Source organism: Pyxicephalus adspersus, chromosome 6, assembly GCF_032062135.1.
Source record: "Pyxicephalus adspersus chromosome 6, UCB_Pads_2.0, whole genome shotgun sequence".
Classification (NCBI taxonomy): Eukaryota; Metazoa; Chordata; class Amphibia; order Anura; family Pyxicephalidae; genus Pyxicephalus; species Pyxicephalus adspersus.
The window spans coordinates 49,252,016-49,265,441 of record NC_092863.1 but is presented as its reverse complement, the minus strand read 5'-3'; positions in this window follow the sequence as shown (position 1 = coordinate 49,265,441).

The following is a 13,426-nucleotide window of genomic DNA, read 5'->3' as shown; positions in this document are numbered from 1 at the left end:
CAAAATTACCAGAAACATTCTCTTGTGAAGCTCTGTTTGTATACATGACAATCTCTTAATCCACCCATAGTTCCCACCAGCCCGTTTTCGGTGGGCGGGCTGCCTTGCTGCCATCCCTCTTCCCCCTGGCTCTTATCAGCAGCTCTCTGCTCCCTCGGTTCTCAGCTCATAAGAGCTGATTGCTGATAAGAACCAGGAGGGAGGAGAAAAGCACATCTGAGATCGGGACACAGGCTGTCCCTCCCCCATTCTCTAGCTGTGCTGAGTCTTCAATTGGAACCACTGCTGCTTGAAAAACTTATAGGCCTGAAAAAGCCCAGCACTTACTGCCTGTTACCAAACCCAGGTGCCTAGTAGTTGCCAAGCAGTCACTTAGGAGGGGTAAATGGTCCAGTTTTTTACTGCTAATGTGAACTAAGCCGAACTTGTTATGACACACTGATCACAATATTACACTACTACAAGGGATTACATAATTAAAACATTGAACACTAGGCAGTTGGAATAAAATACACAGCACTGGACCACATTACAAAAAAATGGAAAAATTGTACTTTCTGACAATCCAAGCTTTAGAAAGTTGGAACAAAGTATAGGGGGTAGGTAGAACACTGACACAATAATAGAGGTTACTGGATGCCTATGGTATAAAAACCTAGGAGCTCTAAATTTGCTGCGACTTCCCCCTCTCACTTTTAGACCACCTGGCTACAGTTTCCACCCACATGGTTAAAAAAAAAAATTTGGGAGAGAACACTGCTTTACCTATCATTGAGCCCTTACTCAGTCCTGGGAGGCTCAGTTGGGAAAATAGTAGAGCTGTCCCAGCAATCTGTTTCTCCCTCGAAACTTAAATATGAAAAGGATAGCATCTGAGGTGGCAAAGACTGACAAAAGGGAGAGTTGTATCTAAACCAAATGAGCAAAATCACAACAGAGAAACAAGAACTGAATTGTTACAATCAGAAAACAATCAGTGTCAAATTAACACATAAACAAACACATCATGCACTGACATGCAGCAATGCAATCTGTATTATACTGACATGGAATCTTGTGCACAAAGACAGAATAAGTATTGTGCTTACAACTGGCCGATTAACCGCAAACAAACCCTTTTTTTACAACATGCAGTGAGAGTCAAATGCATTTTTTTAACATTTTTATTGAGAACAAATTTATAGACAAAAACATATCAAGAACCACAAAGAAATACAGAAAATTATGAATAAAAGGGAAGACTAAGAAAACAAAGAAAGAACACAGTACCATGAGCCAAAGTGTAAACACCCAACATCTGGATGGTGCCATCATAAAGTACAGTGGAGATTCCTAACCAAAAGGCAAAATATTTGCAAACTATAAAATATATCTATCCAAAAAATGTTTGATAGGTACTACCTAAAAGTAGGTCAGACACGAAAGAAAGAGGAAAAAAAACAGAAAAAACATGAAACATGGAGGGGAGGAAAGGAGAGGGCAGGACAGAATGGGAACCTGGGGACCAGATAACTGTAGAGCCGCTTATCTCATCTTATTCTCCTCCTGGAGCATCCCTTTTTAAATATTACTAGGGAAAATCAAGAAGAACCACACAGTAAAATGTGCACAAGGTATGAAGCATCAAATTTCAGAGTGTAATCAATTGACAAAACATTAAGAAATATTCAAGTGGCGCTAATAATCTCATAATAAACAAAGGACAATTAAAACACATCCACAAAAATATAAACAAATTGGGATAAATAATCCACAATCATTATGTTTATCCACATGACTATAATTCCAAAATTCAGAGTCCTTTAATTCCAAATGGAGACTGAACTCCCTCAGAAAAGAATCAGGAATATAATTCTTGTGCTCCAGAATCACTGCACACCAGATCACAAAGTGAATATTCTCACTCCAGGTTGCAGATCCTGTTTAACTTATGTTCAGTGTTATCTGTTCAGTTCCTTCAATGAATGCAGATAACAGACATTCTTGATTTGATGAACCCTTCTGTTATCTGTTCAGTTCCAGGTCTTCTTAATACATGCAGATAATGGACACACTCCACATGACAAGGCTTTGCATTATCCATTCAGTTCCCATCTCCAGTAAATGTGTTGATATCTCATAGAAAACAGGAAATGGAACCACAAATAGTGTAAAACCATTTTTTTAAAGAACCTAATAAAAGACGTATGTGCACTATTAACCTCCATGGCGGTATGCATACTAAGTATTTTTAAATGTAAAAGCGGTACATTTAAAAATACTTAGTATTTTAAATTTCTCGCCTGGTCCCGCCTTCCAGCCACGTGTTCCTGAGCAGATGCCCAGCCGGCATCTGCTTTCCTGGCCTCGCAACCCCAACGTTCACACGCCGGCGACGCAAACGATGGCCGGGCATTGCCAGGTTACACAGATGCCCAGCTGGCATCACCAGGGGAAGAGGATGCCGGGCATCGCTGGAGGACGCTGTGGGCACAACTTACAAGGTAAGCTGTTTAACCCCTCTGGCAATTCCACCCCAAGTGTGGCTCGGGGGTTACCGCTTTTGGCATAGATAATTCACCCCGATCCACACTGGGGATTACGGCCAAGGAGGTTATTTATTTGAGTGCAGTAATCAGGTTTTCCCAAAGGACATCACATGCAGTCAGAAAAAAAGTTTCATCCCAAAACACATTATCAGGGATGTCAAGGTTTGTCAAGACCCACATTAAATTAGTGGGTTCAAGCATGACTGGAATATCAGCCAGCCAACCATGTCAGACCAATATAGAACGTTGCTTGGGCAGGTCCATAATATATAAAATTACGTGCCTACCTGGGTACCAAGTCTCCAATTATAAAATTGAAACGACTGAAATTAGAAAAGATCACCTACAATCTGTCAGGCGTAAGATACCTGTGTGTAAGGATTTTATAGGGGTTTTCTATAATACACCGTACACACTTAACATTTGTCGGCCTGTCTCCATACAACCTGATACAAATCCAGTGGAATGCCTAACAAAAGGGATCCCCCTCAAATTGTGTGGGAGTTAAAAAAAATAATGTTTTGCATAAAAAAGTTGGGCAATGCCATTGGCCAGTTGGCTAAGGGCAGCAGGTTTAAACCAACTGACACTTATTTCTCATATGCTATTGAAAGGCGACTTTGAAAGCATCTCTAAAGTGCTTTGTCTGAGATTTTCCGCAGATTTCAGATTTCTTTTTCAGATTTAGGTGAATCATCTACAAGAGCATCTTATATCATCAGGATGCCAACACGGAGAGGCCATTCACGGCCCAACATCCATCGAATGCCATCACAGGAGGAAGGCCAAACAGGAGTCACTGCAGGCCAAAATTCTCCAATTGGTCATCAGACCAGATGCAGAGTTACACTCAGAGGCCGAGTGGGAGAACATCTGTTGCCTGAAAGACCTAGAAGAAGAAGGCATCTGAACATCGACTCCTCACAAAGGGACCGAAGCCGTTCCCCAGTCAGCCGCAGAGATGAATACTATCCAGGATCCCAGAACAGCCAGACACCCCCTGCCAATGATCAACAAACGGAGGATCAGCCAAGCTGCATCATCTGCCTAATGGAGTATCAACTGGGAGAGCAAACCGAACAACTCTCCTGTGGACATGAATTCCACCAGGCTTGTATCAACACATGGCTGACGGAAAGGCCTACCTGTCCCCTCTGCTGGACACGTGTTCCTGATATCAATGAGAACAGCAACATGGAAGATTTGTAGCCAGGCATTGGTCCAGCAACCATTCAGGTATGTGGCATAGTGCTATCACTCTTTTATAAAAACAGGTCATGAATGTATTATTTATTTTGATTTCTTTTTAAGAATTATTCTAACACAGATTATCATTTTTCTCCAGAACATTGGCATTGAAGGTGTAGGGCAAGTTACTGTTTGGTCTGCAATACTGGAAGTGGAATTTTCATTCACCGTCCCTACGGAACTCGTGCCAATCTTTATATCCAACTGGTACCAAAGCTAACTATCTGGTTTGCAAATCTACAGTAACAGGGAGATCTGTTGGTTGGTTCCTTTGCAAGCGATTACCTCATCCCAATCAGGTATGTGTTGTATCATTTATTTCCATTTCCTTCATCAAAAACCCTAATAAGTGGTATTTTTTCTGCAGGGCAAATAAACCATCCAGATGAGAAAAGATTATAGGAGTGAATACCCACAGTTGGGCAGGGCTTCTGTCATTAGCGCTGGATCAGTCAGCCTGGGATTGAATCTATGAACATTGCTGGACTTTGCAAGGTTATTAGTTTTTGTGCTTTTGCCAAAGGGAAGGGGCTGCTCACTTTTTGCCTCTACCTTTGTTGCCAAGCTACATTCTAGGAGACGATTTATGGTTAGGAGAGGGGCACACATGCCCCCATTTTCTATCCACAATTTTTTTTTTTTTTTTACATTAGGGAAGGTTGGCTGGATTGGCTGGACACTTGTAAACAGCTGAACTTTAGTGCCTTCGTGGGATTGTGCCTTTGACTTAGTGGGATTTCATTTTTGGACTTGCTGAATACTGCAGAGGTAAATATTACTAAAAAATTTAAGTAAATCAATAAAATAAAAATAAAGCAATAAAGACATTTTCTTCTAATGTGGTGCTGGTGGGGTCTTTTTTAGGACTTCTTTAACCTCCTGGGAGGTTCATTTCTGTCTGGATTTATATGTCTAAAAGCACTACATTATCTTTCATGAAAATTTATTTAACAGTATATTATAATAATATGAGTATAATAAAGTTTGAAACACAAAATCATGACAAAGTTTATTATTACATATTTTTATTATTTATTTATTTTATTAATAAATAATAAAAATATGTAATAATAAACTTTGTCATGATTTTGTGTTTCAAACTTTATTATACTCATAATATTATAATATACTGTTAAATAAATTTTCATAAAAGACAATGTACTTTTTTTCTACATATAAATCCAGTGTATTGCATTCAATACAGTTATTTTGTATTGAATGCAATACAAAATTTTTTCAAATTCCCGCTGCACCCCTAGAGAGACGTTAGCACACTTGCCGGGGGACAGATCGAAGGAAGAGTACGCAGCCAGAGGAAAGGCACAGATGGGCAGGACACTGAAGGACGGCGATAGGACCAGGTAAGTATTTATTACTTTTTTAGCTAACCCCGAGTGTGGCCACTTTCAGCTGTTTTTTTTTTTTTTACCCCAAGCCACATTCGGGGTTACTGCTCGGGAGGTTAAGACTAGCGCTCACAGACCTCAACAATAAAATTGTGGGGATGAGGTCTTCCACTATGTGCAGCCACGAATCTACTTTTGCCAAAGGGAAGGAGGCTACTTACTTTTTGCCTCCTTCCTTTTTGTAAAGTTACATTCCAGGAGACGATGGAATGTTACGGTTAGGAGAGGGACGCGCACACACACACACACCTAGTTGTTAGATGAGGTCTAATATGAACACACATCCAACATTAAAGGAAAGATGACTAGCATTAAGTAGGGTAGCGTAGTGTAGATCAGAGTATCTCCTGCCCCAAAGAGTCTACCTTGTCGTGGTGGGCAGGCTTGTAATCATTTGGCTGAAAATGTGTCACAGAAAGGGAGACAACATCATTTCCCTCCAGTGATTTGCATTTTTGGCCAAACGATTAAACCAAAGGACTCCTGATCAGTGATGAAACAGTGTAATATATTTATATGTTAAACATACAATAAATAATAAACTTCTCAAAACAAATGTACAGTAAAAAAACAAACATGTATTCCTGTTTATAAATCTGTGTACAACAGACACAGATTATTGAAACTCTGTGTTTATTAATACATCATTAAAGCACATTTCCTCCCATCACTGCTTTTTAAAAACTACCCATCGCAAATCTTAGTTTGGGGCCCATTTAGATTGTTGCCTTATGATAATCACAAAACACTCATATTGTAGTGCACATGGTATACTGGCCCGAAATATTATGAGAGCATTTACACTAAAATGGCCAACAATTTCTTTTCTGGGAGCAATTTCTGGGCAGTCATGTGAGTGCTACAAGTACATAAAAGATAAAACTATATTGCTCCCTGCTCCCCATTCCTGTACCAAAGAGCAGAAACTACACCATACAATGCATCCTGTCAGTTATAGGGGGCTGCTAACCTTTTATTGTACCACAAGATCTCTGCAATGGATACTTCCAGAGAAATGCAATTCACATGATAGATATCAAAGTGGGACATGTTCTTACTACTACATCTTCAGGTCCCTACATCTCTCTGGGGGTTTCCTATTGGCTCACACATTTCCAGTTGCCAACATCCCTCTGTTCAAGAGAAATAGAAGTTCAGAGAAGGTAAGTGGCCAGCTATGTGTAATAGGCACCCCAGCAGCTGCTCAGTCCATTGCACCGCAGTGTCTACAGATTTGACTTCAGGCGGCAGTGAGCAAAACTGAGCGTCTCCCCCTAGCTAGGGTTCTATGGCATGAGAAAGGGGTAACCGCAGCGCAACCTCACCACCAATCTGAACACAGCCTTAAATTTTGTGAGCGAGCAAGCATATTTTTGGGGCACCAACACAAGAGCGAAATGGCAGTACCTTAATTTTCATTGCCATGAGAGTGTCCCCCAGGGGGTTCCTAACATGCAAACTCAGCTTGGGGACCTTGGTCTTGAAAAAGCACCCCTTAATGTAAAAATATCTCTGATTGGTATTAGGATGTTATGCTTGTGACTTCATATCTGGCAACTTGTTATGTTTGGGGGGCTGAAATTTGGCTTCATATCAGGTAACAGGGTCCCCTGTGTACTCTTAAAATTTCATTATTCCTATGACAATCACTGTAGGAAATATGAAGGTTCATGCATGTGTATAATGACAGCTGCATGGACACAAGACACAGCTCTCATGCTGCTGCTGCTGGTATTATCTCACAGTACAAGGTGGGCAGGGAGCAGCCACAGCCGATTGCTGACATCATTGGTACATGCTCCCTTTCCTGGTAGCAGGAACTTATAGAGAAGCATAGGAGATGTGCGGGCCCCATGCCCCATGCAAGACATTGAGCAGAGAGACCAAAGAGGGAATGAGGAGAGGGCCGGATCTGGCACCTTTGTGGTTCGGATGTGGCATGTGGGCCGTAGGTTGGGCATCCTTGCTCTAGAAAGTTACTGGAAAGTACAGAACCTCAGAAAGGCATATGTGATCATAACAATGAGATTTGTAACACAGGCACTAGATTGTGATGTGAAAACTAGAAGCACCACAGACTGTGAATTGTGACTGTACGTTTTGGTGCAGACCTTAACTGGTCTGTGGAGCTGCGCTGTAAACATATAACAAATAGGCTGCCTTAATGCAACCCACCAAAACTGATGTCGATGGTTAGGACATAAAGGTGCCCTTAGTACAAAAGGGACTGAACATAAATTTTGAGTATTAAGTACTACTATCGTTGAACAGCAGTGCTTGCACTAGTAGTCCTGGAGATGCCTATAACCATTCTCTTGTGCAGGGGGTGAAAAAAAAATACATAAAGAAACTCCAAACTACCTAAAGTAACTTGTCATGGGTCACAACTTCTGTTGCATCATGCGCTTTCTCGCTACATTCTGTGGTTCCTCTTGCTGAGCCCCAAGTCACTGAGTAACTACTGGGTCCCAATTAAATGACAGGGCCTATTATCAGACTTAAGAAATCAATCTTTATCTTTAGAGGAATTACAAAAAAAAAAAAAAAAAAAAACAGGTTGCTTTGCTGGCATTCAGTGGTAGTTAACAGGCTGAGTTGGCAAAACTTCTGAGTAATATATTTTCAGAATCACTGTAACAAGGAAGCAAGTCAAAGTCAGAGAAATGATCTGCATATTTTCCTAATATTAATTGCCATGCTGTTCTTAGCAGCCCTTAGCATGGAATTTATATTTGACAACATTGTGTGAAGGAGGATATCATTAACTTATTGAAGTAACATATTACCCATACTGGGTTTTCAATCATATCACTCACTATACTGAAGTTAAAGATGGGATGTATTGTATTTTATATATTTAGTGGTTTATTTTATAGAAAAATTAGTAACTGCAATTCAAAACCAATACAGGTTCAAGTAATGGATTAAACATGACCATTTTGGCATAAAAGCTCAGAAAATACCTTTATTATTAAACTTCCCAATAGGAAAAAAAAAAACAAAAAAAAAAAAAAAAAACACAGATAGGGCTACCCATGGAACAAGGTTTACTTGCCACCAAAATGTTGTTTAGATCAGTAACACAACTGAAGATACAAAGCAAAAGTTTAATTGCAGCAAACGGATAAGCATAACACTTATAGCTCGCTTGTTCGAGTAAACATCAACATTTATTCCCTATGAATTTGCAATGGCCATTGTATTTTTAAAGCAAATGGGACTCAACTTGCACTTCAATCTAACTGGATAAACATTGGGATATTACATTTGAATCTACTGAATATTATCGTCATTTCTAAATACTTCACTAGAATTTAGGAGGCTCTATGCAATGTATTATCTGAACAAAACAACTTTAAATATATTATAAATATACCATCATTAGATATTCAGATTGAAAAGAAGCAAAAACTAAAGATGGTTTAAAGTCTATAGTGTAAAAGATCGTATAGCAAATATGGCTAAAAAAAAGCTTACCTACCTGGTGTGGTATTCATTTTTGTCTATTATAAATGTCAGAACAAGCACAGGATTATTGTTGAAGGATCTATCCCTTCAATAAGCTAACAAGATCAGGTTTCCAAGCAGAAAACCATTACTAGTGAACCTATAATATATACTGTATATAAACATATACATTGTTCTCCCCAGAAATAATTTTTCAGCCGGGTGGGAGAAAGCTGTAGATGGGTGGTCAAAAAGGGGTGAGGCAAGGCATGGCTAATTTAGTGTTCCTAGTAGTTTATGTTACAGGTATCCAGTAACTCCTATTAGTGTCAGTGTTTTACCTACCTCCTAAACTTTGTTCCAACTTTCTTATGCGTGCCCTATTGGTATGTCCAATTTTTCCATTCTATGAATTATGGCCCAACTGTACAGTACTGTAATAGTGTGATCAATGTGGTGTAACAAGTAAGGCTTAGTTCACATTAGCAGCAACAAACTGGGCCATTTACTTTTCCTGAGTGACTACTGGTAACTGCTAGGCACTTGAGATTGGTAACAGGCAGTAAATTCTTGGCTTTTTCAGAGCTAGCAGTACTTTAGGCAGCAGTGGTTCCTTGCGAGAGGAAGGGGCAAAAATTTAAACATTTTTGGTAATTTCTTACCAAAAAAACCTGAAATCATATACATAAATATTCAGATCTTTCACAAAAGCACTGCTGTGGTGTTTCTGTACCTTGACTGGAGTGCACCGGAGGTAAATTCAATTACTTAGTTATGATTTGGAAAGGCTCACACCTCTCTATAGAAGGACTCATAGCAGACAATGTATAGCAGAGCAACAAACAAGCCATAAGGTCAAAAGGAACTGGCTGCAGAGAGACAGGATTGTTAAAATGCAGATCTGGGGAAGGTTAAAATACAATATTAGCTAAACTAAATGTTACCAAGAGCACAGCGGCCTCCATAATTTTCAAATGGAAGAAAATTGACACAACCAGGACTCTCCCTAGAGCTGGTCGCCTGGCTAAACTGAGCAATCACGGGCCTTTGTGAGAGAGGAGATCAAGAACCTGATGGTCACTCTGACAGAGCTCCAGAGATACTGCGTGGGACTAAGTTCCAGAAGGAAAACCATAACTGCAGCCCTCTGCTGATCTGAGCTTTATGGCAGAGTGGCTGGACAGAAAAGTCTCCTTAGTGGAAAACACATGAAAGCCCACATGGAGTTTGCAAACAAGAACCTGAAGGAATCTCAGACTGTCTGACTGTGAGGAACAAGATTCTCTGCTCTGATGAAGTAAAGATTGTACTGTTTGACCTCAATTCTAAATGTTATGTCTTGAGGAAACCAGGCACTGCTCATCACCTGCCTATTAACATCCCAACAGTGAGACATGGTGGTGGCAGCATCATTCTGTGGGGGTATTTTACAGAAGAAGGGACTGGTCAGGGTTAGGAGAAAGCTGAATGGAGCTAAGCACTGAGGTATCCTCATTTAAAACCTGTTTCACAGTGCTCAGGATCTTAGACTGGGCCAAAGGTCCACCTTCCAACATGGCTATTACCCAAAAATACATAGATAAGGCAACACAAGAGTGGATAAGGGACCGACATCTTATGCAGCGCTGTATATTAAATAGGGATGTGTTTAATAATATGCTTACAGGACTGACAGAGATTGCCTAAGCAACAGTTTGTGTATGAAAAATAGGTATTTCAGTCCTTGGCATTGTAATCTCAGTAGAAATTCTTTAACCCAGGAACCCAGCAGAACAACAATCAGATTGTATACATCAGGCACCATACTGTGCCACATCCCACTTTTATAAAACCAACCATCTCTACACTGCAGTATTTTAGCATAAAAAGATAAGCCTGTACTATTAATATGTAGCTAAGAATTACAATTTTTCATGGTTTATGAAGATAAACTCTTACAGTAAGCCTATTGGTGGACAACAAGTCACATGATGACAAGACTGATGACACTGAAGAAGCAGAGAATCTACTGAGCCCTCTCCCTTTTTTTTGGTGCTGTTAATTTAAGTACAAAATTTTAAGAAAAAAAGTTTGCACATGGTAATCCTGGAATGCACAATAGCATACACATTGACATGACTGTCAGGAGGTTAGTTTTATGTCACATACATGACCATGCATTCTACAGAAGAAAAGAAAAAAGTGTTTTCAGGCTGAGTGCATTAATAGTTGTAGTGATCATCTAAACATACATACCATTCATTATCATGGAGTAAGGAATAACATTTGAGGCTGGGCAACAGTACCAAGAGAAGAGAAATGGCTTATTTTAGGTTACACACATTACTCCAGAGCATACATATGAATAAGGCATGAAATAAATAATATACAGGCTGTTACTATAAAAACAAATTCAGCTCCTATGACATAGTGATTTGTTAGAATGCCCACATGTGACCTTAAGATGACATGGGTAGCAGACTACAGATACAGGGAAAAAATAGCTACCGTATTTTTCGCCGTATAAGACGCTCCGGAATATAAGACGCACCCAATTTTAAAGGAGGAAAATCTAGAAAAAAGGATTCTGAAAGATTATTCCCCTTCTGATCACTCATGTGCCATTCATACCGGTATTCCCCTTCTGATCACTCATGTGCCATTCAAATTCCCTTTCTGATCACTCTGTACCTTTCAAATTCCCTTTCTGATCACTCTGTCATTCAAACTCCCCTTCTGATCACTCTGTCATTCAAATTCCCCTTCTGATCACTCTGTGCTTTTTTTCTATTGTACGGCAGTTAGGACCGGGAACAGCAGGTGGCGCTGTGCCGGCTTCTTTCGCTTTGCTTTACAGACAGGAGAAAACACGATGCTGGCAGAGGAGAGAAGATAGAGACACGCTGCAGCCAGAAACACACGCAGGATCGGGTATCGGGTGAGTATAATATTTGAATTATTTTTTTTAACACATTTGTCGTATAGGACGCACTAACTTTCCCCCCCCAGTTTTGGGGAAGAAAAAGTGCGTCTTATATGGCAAAAAATACGGTACATTTAGATTTCTTGAATAAATCAAAAACAGCATAACAATCCAAAAGGACATTTTGTATGCGTATGCAACCATAGGTAGCTATAAATTGGGTATAATGGGGAAATTGCAGGTTTTTCATGGAGACACAGTTATTCAATATTCTCTGCAGACCAACATTGGTCATAGCGACAAGTAAAATCTCTGCTATGCGAAAATAGTCTTGTATTAACCTGGGTCTAAGCAAAAAAGCCTGCAATTGCAGGACACACCTAAAAATTGCAGGACACTAAAATAGATAGATGAGATTATAGATTATGAATACATATACGCACACACTAAAATAGATAGATGGGATTTTATAATTGAGTAACATATATATATTTAATATATATATATATTTATTATATTACATACATACACACACAAAATACAAGGCAATGATTGCTTACAAGGTACAGGTTGATAATCGAAAACCCTGCCATCGATAATCCGGGTCCTTCAGTTTCCCGGCATGAATTTTGGATCGCATTTTCAATACAGATACTGCATTACACTGTTTGGCCACTAATGTTTTCAAGGCGCTGGAACAGCTGTTAGGTCGTGCGTGCTAATCTAAATACACGTTAAGAAATCCCTGCTGTCTGCTCTCTGGAACTGCATCGGATGTCCGCATTGCTGTGAGAGGAAGGCTGGTCTGTGTGTGGAGGTAAGTAAACCTTTTAAAAAAATCCAAATTTTCAAAAATCCGCCGCACCTCAGGTCCGGAGGTTGCCGGATTTTTGATTGTCAACCTGTACATACACTCCACAGAAGAATGTGGAAACTAAAAATCCTTCGATAAAAATTTACATTAAAAAAAATAAACAAAAAAACAAAAAAGGATTCCACAGAAACAAATGCCTATGAAAACAGTGCAGCATCCAGCATCCAAGTTGGGGGGGTAAAAAAATAGATCAAATCGTTTGACAACCTAAAATCAGCAGCGTTCTGCACCACTTTGATATACACAAAATAAACTCGCTTGCATTGCTTTTAAGGTACCTAGAAATGGTACCATAGCTAGGCAGAACTGAATAAGAATTCTGTACTTTCAGACATATCCAACCTAATGCAGTGCTTTAGGCTGCCCATGGGTAGGATACCAACACAATGCAGCCAGGCAAAAAATGCACATGACCCTTTTCCCATCACAACACTGGAGTGTGTTGGTCACCAGTTTACAGTGCATTTGTACGCCATTGTGAATGAACAGCCCTACAATGCATATGCATTGGCATGTTAAAGCACATGTTTAGCTCATGTTGGGCCCTAAGTGAAATGACTTCTGCCAGTACGATTAATAGCTAATGCCCTGCTGGATTATGCACACAACATATGTTTACAAGTATACAGTGAATCATTGTAGGAAATTGACAACACTTTAAAATATTGTTTCAAATTAAAAAATATATAACTCTGATAGTCGTAATAATAATAATTATTTGTTCTTGTATTGTAGATTGTAAGCTCTTCAGGGCAGGGTCCTCTCCTTCTGTGTCACTGTCTGTATTCGTCTGTCATTTGCAACCCCTATTTATTGTACAGCGCTGCACAATATATTGGCGCTGGATTATTCCTGTTTACTAATAATATTATTTTTATTAACCTCCTGAGCGTTACACTGAGGTCTAGATTTCTGTACCAAAAGTGATCCATCGTTTTTCATGAAATTTTTTTTTTAAATTGTAGACCTGTAACTTACAGAAATATGTCCGAACAGGGGTTCTAGTAGATATTATGAATAT